The sequence below is a fragment of the Cryptomeria japonica genome, chromosome 3 (genome assembly GCF_030272615.1).
Source record: "Cryptomeria japonica chromosome 3, Sugi_1.0, whole genome shotgun sequence".
Classification (NCBI taxonomy): domain Eukaryota; kingdom Viridiplantae; phylum Streptophyta; class Pinopsida; order Cupressales; family Cupressaceae; genus Cryptomeria; species Cryptomeria japonica.
Genome location: NC_081407.1, coordinates 913744978 through 913750924, shown reverse-complemented (window position 1 = coordinate 913750924; position 5947 = coordinate 913744978). Strand labels below are relative to the sequence as shown.

Below are 5947 nucleotides of genomic sequence, written 5' to 3'. Positions count from 1 at the left end.
CCTGATATCATTTGTGAGGTGGCTTCATGGACCATATTAGCTATTCACTCTTTGAGTAGCCTTTTGGTTTCTTAGGCTGCGTCAGTAGCTCAGCCTACTTTTGATGTTAGCGGTGCATCGGGTGGTGCTGACACGCCATCCTCAACTCCACACATATGCGTGCCACATAGTTGTGTCATGTGTGGGCACATATGCTTGGGTCCAGTTGGACAGCCCGTTGATCCTGCTGTGGACAGTGCAGATTACGAGGTGCATGAGATGCATGATGCACCAGAGGTTATTACACAGACTGGAGGATACCTTGGGGAGTCCTCACATGCTAGAGGCGAGGAGGCACCGTCATCATACATTGATGATGTATTGGTAAGATTTGTGTTTTCACAGTTCATGTTATATTTTAATTAAATATTTATAAATTAGATAATATTAAGTACTAATTTTTATTTACATGGTCTATTTAACAGTTGATGACCGAGGATGAGTTGAGATAGATTCAGGAGGGCACCTTGTCAGCCATTTCATTTGGCCTCGATAGCTTGATGGTACATATATTATTGCACCTAATCATTTGTATTTTATTGTACATACATGCTCATCATTTATATTTGTATTAATTAGATTATGTAGTAACTTGCATGTATATCTTATTTTACTCTTGTAGGGCACAAGCAGCACGAGTGCGGTGCAGTGTGATCTAGGATCTGGTAGTGCAATTGGAGACAAGGGAAAGGTAATTGAATGCAAATATGATTGAATGAATAGTTTAAATAACTTATAGTGATTATACATGTCTAGACATAGATTGATAGTTTCATATACTTGTTGTGTATATATACAGAGAATCCTTGGCTTCACATCCTTGATGACTACACCCAGTATACCTGAAGAAGAAGAAGAGATGCCTCGAGTAGATGTGTGTTTATTTTATTTTTTGATTAGTAGATATAATTTGTTATTATCAGTGACAATTATATGCTAACTCGTATCAATGTCATGTTTCTAAACATATGTAGGTTGTTTATGAAAATATTCAAAACATACTTCCTCTACCGAAGACATACATCAAGATTCCTGCAAAGCTGAAGAGAAAATGTGGAGATGAGGTAAACATGAATAGTTCAATTAAATAGTCCATTTTTATGTTAACTTTTTGAATGTGAATTATATAATATAACTAATATTAATTGTGGTTTGTTTTTCTTGTGCAGGATCCTTCAGAGCCGAGCAGTGTGGCGAAGAGGATTGATTTTGATGATCCATCAGCAGCTTAGGATGTTATAGATAGTTTTGGGATGCTTACATGTCTAGTTGGCATGTATATTTTGTATATGGACATACATTCACGTATTTAGACATACATTTTGTTTCAATTGGTGTTTATGCCATATTTGTGTATGGACATACATTTGTAATCATTCGACATTTTTATATATACAGAAGTTGATATTCGATCATATAAATTGTTGCTCATCTGTGTGTGGTGTTATCATGGAAATCTTTAATCTTCATTCCAATAATTAAAAATGGTTAATAATGGCTATTTAATGAACAATACAATTCATTTCATTTCATCGTAATTGTTATTTTTATAATGAACAATATAATTCATTTAATGAACAATACAATACAATTTATTTAATGAACAATACAATTCATTTAATCAACAATACAATAAAATTCATTCAATGAACAATACAATTCATAAACAATACAATTCATTTAATGAACAATACCCTACGCATGCTCCTATTTCGCCCCCCCACTTGATCGAACGCTTGAGGTCATACCCTACCGACGTCGTCCCTTGAGCGCCCTAAGTGCTCAAAATTGTCAAACTTTGATGGGCCCTAACTCGGAATCTGTGGCACCTGTGAATGATCCGTTTGAACCTACGAGGCCACGAGAGGGGTCCCTACAACAGCCTATCTCGGTTTTTCAATTTTCCCTACGGTTTTATTAGGGCAGCAATTTTTCGGTTGGTGAAAAATCGTCAGTCTCACTCAATGGAATGTTGTCGTGTGGCCAATTTCTCGTTCAGCTCATCGCGATGATGAACCATCAGCTCCAACATGTCCAGTTAGGTATAATTACCCTACGCATGCTCCTATTTTGCCCCCCCACTCGATCGAACACTCGGGGTCATACCCTACCGGTGTCGTCCCTTGAGTGCCCTAAGTGCTCAAAATTGTCAAACTTTGATGGGCCCTAACTCAGAATCTGTGGCACCTACGAATGATCCGTTTGAACCTACAGGGCCACGAGAGGGGTCCCTACAAAATCCTATCTCGGTATTTCAAGTTTCCCTATGGTTTTATTAGGGCAGCAATTTTTCGGTTGGCGAAAAAATCGTCAGTCTCAATGGAATGTTGTCGCCTGGTTGATTTCTCGTTCAGCTCATCACAATGACAAATCATCGGCTCCGACATGTCCAATTAGGCATAATTACCCTACGCATGCTCCTGTTTTGCCCCCCCACTCGATCGAACGCTCGGGGTCATACCCTATCGGCGTCGTCCCTTGAGCACCCTAAGTGCTCAAAATTGCCAAACTTTGATGGGCCTTAACTCGGAATCTGTGGCACCTGCGAATGATCCATTTGAACCTACAGGGCCATGAAAGGGGTCCCTACAAAAGCCTATCTCGGTATTTCAAGTTGCCCTACGATTTTATTAGGGCAGCAATTTTTCGGTTGGCGAAAAAATCATCAGTCTCACTCAATGGAATGTTGTCGCTTGGTCGATTTCTCGTTCATCTCGTCGTGATGACGAACTATCGGCTCAGACATGTCCAGTTAGGCATAATTACCCTACGCATGCTCCTGCTTTTCCCCCCCCACTCGATCCGATGCTCGGGGTCATACCCTACGCATGTGACATCCATGAAGGGATATGAAGGGATATTTTGTAAACAATCAGAAACCTTTAATGATAATCAAGTTGAAGCCTTGAGATTTATGCAATATGGTTCAAGTCCAAAACTGTACCCTGAGAGCATTTTGATTTTACTTGTCTTGTGTATTATAATAAAGACCAATTTGCCAATGTGACATCTTCATATGAGAGAAAAGCTTCATTTTATCTCAATACAGTTGTACCTATTTCATTATTAGAAAAAATAAATATACAAAGATCTGTTATTAGTATCCTCTAGATTATGGATTTGAATTGATGTTCTCAATTAGTTATTATCTATTCAACTTTTCTTCATAAGGCACAACCATCTGGTGGTTATCATATAAGGACAACCATCCATGACTTTCAAAGTAATTGATATTTATTCCTACACCTCACACTCACAAGATTAATAATAAAATGACATTTATGATTCATCAAATGCTGACAAAGTCTAATCAAAGTTCAACTTCAAGATGTATACAACATATCATATTCAACTTCAAGATGCATACAACTTACCATATTCAAGCTCATGCCAACCACCACTTGGATATTGTTATATGTCGATTAAAGTACAATATATGTAATAAAACCATATAGTCTTACAAAAAAGCCATCATAGACCATCTATGTCGATTAAAGTACAATTCATTTGTAATAGGGGCACACTCACAATCTGAAGTTGCAAAGCCCTGTGGGAAGCATCAAATTAGAAATTTATTAATCTGACTCATACTACTGTCAAAAGCATCAAAGATGCTATTGCTAGAGAACACCATGCTCCATTGTGGAGAGAATATTAGGCGCATCTGATGTCAGCATCTGAAAATGAAACAATGTTATTCAATTGCCAAAATCTAACTGACTTTATTTTATAAACCATTAATGCATAAAAAATAGACAAGGTTACCTGAGTGAAACTCCGATGACCACTTTGACTAGTAGGTGTTGATGTTGAAGGCCCAACATTAACCTATTTACTTGACTATCAATGTCAAATGTTTGATTCAATAGATCATCTGTCATGACAATTTGATCCACTGTAGATGTGTCCTGGCCACATGCATTTGAATCATCTTCATGATAATAAATACAACAAGACCCACAATTTAATCTCATTAATGCACAAAGGAATATGTACCATCACCAAGAGAGGGTCTCGTCAACAACAAATGATCTAGCATGAACCTGTATTTTTAAGAATTGTTAGTCTACACATAAAATGCATGGATGAACATAACGGATTTATGATAATCACTTCAACTGAAATGCATGATAATAAATGAAAAGGTGGGATCACATACCATAAAAATACGTCCCTTCGAATTATATCAACAGAACCCACTATGTTGACGCAAAAATCGTAATGTGATACTGTTGTATATCATCAAAAAATACCTTCATGAGCATAAAGGTTATGCGATAATTATATCATAAAAATTTATCAAATAGTGTTCTCTAATAAATTTTTTTGTAAAGCTCATCAAATGCATGATAATAAGTCGTGTTGCAAAATTACGTCCCTTCCAATTATATCGAGTGTACTCGCTATGTGCATGCAAAAACCGTGTTGCCAAAAAAAAAGTTCATCAATAGACCTGCATTTTGAACACATCCGTAATATACACATAACAAACTTGAACATTAAGGTTTAATGATCATTGTTTGAAATGAAATGCATGATAAAAAAATAAGGCACCATTAAAGACCTACTACTCAAGTGTGCCTGAAGGGTCATCTCTTTGTTTAAGAGTATCCAGTATTGCTTCATGATCAGTAGTAGTCACTGTCCATAGCTCTTTGGTCTTTGGTTTTTCTTTATGCTTCAACAACTTGACATTTGTAGCTATAATAAGGTGTGAATACATTATAATGGTTTTGTGTCTCTCATAGTCTTCAAATGCAAGTATGCCATTCTTTCTAACCATGTATGTTTGCAACCAAGTTCCCACAACAACAACTGAACCTGTAGGATATGTGAACTCATCATCATCTGTCACTGGTTGTGTTAGCTTTTGTTTTCCCTGTACACATCGTGCCAAGCAATATTCTATTCTCTCTTCATTCCCTTGCGGTGCAACAACTGCAAAAACATGTCCTGGTTGTACAAGATCTGATAGATGATCATACTCAAGTGAACTTTCCATGTCATCGTTTGACAAGGATATTGTTTGAGGTAAAGGAGTTAGATAGTGGGGAACCCACATATCAACCCACTCACTTGACTCGCACTGATCCCAATCACACCGAAGACAACTCTGACAAAAACAAGCCAACGCTCGTGTCCAAATGGTCCATGTACTTGCATCTGAGCTGAGAAATGAATGCATCTTTGAAGAATCTTTAATTGTTTGACAATCCAATCTATCTCCCACTGTTCCCTCCTCAACCAACCAAAAGATTCTGCTCACTGCTGAATCAAGAGTACCTCCATGTGACAATGCTGAACTACACCAATCAACAATAGAACGTGCATCAGAGAAATTTGCACCTAAAATCCTCAATTGCTCCTTAACTAGAGCTCTCTTCAAACATGCACCTGCTCCATCATGCTCTCCCTTCCCATGCCCCACCTCAAAAAAACACCAAATATGAGGTATACGCCTCTCCACATGCATTCTACTCAACCAATAAAACATATGTGCATTCTTGAATTGACCCGTACAGTTGTTTGACCATATTATATGTCGGTCAATTGCAATATCTTTCTCATGCAAGAACTCAAAAAAATTCTCGAAAGAATGTTGCACATACTCAGAGGAGTGTGATCTATCATCACTCATATAAAAATGATACTCCCTGATTATCTTCCTGTCCTCTTCTGTACTATCAGGAGCATGTCTATATGTAATGTGAACAAAAATAGCAATCTGGACTGAATTGTACTACTGAGACTGTACCTCATTATGTGGTTGCAATGTATAGTTCTCTGCAAAATCAACCACCGATACAATAGTGCCAATCGGGAAAGAGTTCTTACACATCCTAAACTGTTGATCCAACCACTGAGACCTATGGGTGTGCCTTGCATACTTGTAGAAAAGATTTTCCTT

The 5947-nt window shown here is 37.5% G+C and overlaps 1 long non-coding RNA gene across 1 annotated transcript; it reads left to right on the top strand.

Annotated features, from left to right (window-relative positions):
- The first annotated feature begins 1015 nt into the window (after window positions 1-1015).
- Window positions 1016-1370, top strand: LOC131874542 (uncharacterized). Its single transcript, XR_009371895.1, has 2 exons — window positions 1016-1103; window positions 1209-1370. It is a non-coding gene; the product is annotated as an uncharacterized LOC131874542 (long non-coding RNA).
- The last annotated feature ends 4577 nt before the right edge of the window (window positions 1371-5947 follow it).